Source organism: Chelonia mydas, chromosome 13 (genome assembly GCF_015237465.2).
Source record: "Chelonia mydas isolate rCheMyd1 chromosome 13, rCheMyd1.pri.v2, whole genome shotgun sequence".
Lineage (NCBI taxonomy): Eukaryota > Metazoa > Chordata > Testudines > Cheloniidae > Chelonia > Chelonia mydas.
The window spans coordinates 34,645,696-34,647,795 of NC_051253.2; positions in this window are offsets into that span (position 1 = coordinate 34,645,696).

The following is a 2,100-nucleotide window of genomic DNA, read 5'->3' on the forward strand; positions in this document are numbered from 1 at the left end:
ACTCTCCGGCATTCTCCTGTTCATGCATCTTAGGATCGCCTTAGCTCCTGGGATGCATATATAATCCCACCCTCTCTGTCCGATATGCATTTCTCCGTGACTGTATAATCGCTAGTCTTATGACATAAATCATGAAGTTTAACGCTTCCCTCACTGTGGCCAGAGCTAGATGCTTCCAATGAAGGAACAAGAGACTTTAATTTACACCAGTGTGAGGGGAAAATGAACCCAAGTGACTCCAGTGGAGTTACTCCTGATTTACACTGAGTGAGAAGAGATTCAGCCCACGCTTCTCATGAGTCACTACAAAATAAGGCATAGACTCCAAAGGGATTATACACATTTTTTAATGCACATATCCTTCAGTTTAAGTCAAGGAAATTGATATCTGTCATGAATTTTCATGAGACAAGATGAGTGAGGTAATATCTTTTATTGGACCAACTTCAGCTCTGTGTAAGCTTGAAAGCTTGTCTTTCTGACCAATAGAAGTGTCCAATAAAATATATTATCTCACCCAGCTTGTCCCGCTGATATCCTGGCTACAACAACACTACATACATTAGTTTTTATGACAGCTACAGCTGAATTATACAAAGGAGTTAGAGGAGAGGAAAACTTGAAAGAGTCATTTATTTTTTCACTAAGGATTTCAATACCTAATTTGCTGCCTGCTATCATAAACCACATATTTCCATGAGCCGTTCTTTGTCCCATCATAGATAGATAGATGATAAAAGGGAGAGAGACAGAGACAGAGAAAAAGCTGCATTCAGGTACCCAAATAACTGACTAGATTTTAAAAAGATTTCAGCTCCCAGCAGCTTTCACCACAGAGCGACTAAGAATTTCAAAGAAGCCTAGGGGAGTTAGGCACCTATGGACCAGATTTCCAATGGTAGTTAGGTGTCTAAAGAGGCTCCTAGGGGCCTTTACAAAAAGGCCTAAGCATGTCCTGGATCTAATGCTAATGATTGTAGTGAATGATTTCAATGGAAGTGTAATGGTTTTACTGGGAGTTCAGTGCCAAAATTGCAGATGCGTTTCATTTGTTGTCTTTAGAAATCCCAGTATGGACTGTAGTGGATGCTGAAAAATAGGAGTAATTAAAAAGGTTACCTTTAGGAATGATGGGTGTAGTATTGAAACACTCTGATCTGATACCTTCACTCAGTATTGTGGAAACTGTTTCCACAGGCTGTCTGAAATCTCCACCTGCTTCTGATGTTTCAGTTCTCTCAGGAAGGAGACCTGGTTCTGGTCTCTTACATTTTATTTTTCACATTGTATACACAGTGCTAGGAAATGAGTGTCTTTCTTCACTCACTATCGAGCCTTCCTATATGAAGATGAATCTCCCTTGGTTCCTTTGGTGCTGGACTTTTCAAATTAATAACAAGGGCACTGTTAATAACATGTCTATTCTCAAAACAGTGCAAACAGCATGGGGATTAGATTTCAGATCTCAGGGGGAAAGTAAAAAAAGAGGAGAGCATGTCTAAGATCAGAATCCCCACATACTCTCAAACACACATTTTATGCTCAGTGTAGAGCTTGTTGAAATAGTCTGCATTTTTGGGGGAGACAGGAAGGGGTTATTCCAATTTTTCCTTAAATGTGAAATATTAATAAAAATAAATTGAAATAACTTTTCCTGAACATGTTCATGAAAAGTTCATCTGATTTTTCCAGCTGAAAATCTCAACTTTACAAACATTGGTGAAAACATTACTAGAACTTTGATGGGGGGAAGGATGATTTTTGCACACCAATTTGAAAATATCACCTTTAGTCACTGACCTCGGGCTAGATCCACAAAGAGGACATAGACGCAACATTGTTAATGTGCTATGGCAGCTAGTGGAATCCAAAGGCCTGAATTTGGTGTCCCGTCTCGCAATACAATGCCTGGGGAGAGACGGCCACCTAAACAGCCAATGGAAAACGGCCAGCATAGGGATGTGACCTAAGTATCCCCCCGCAAATTGAGTTAGGTCCCAAGTCTGGGATGCCGAGACGCATTTCGCTCAACAGAATTTACAGGTGGCATCTCTCTCCTTGAGTTAATCATAGAATCATAGAATATCAGGGTTGGAAGGG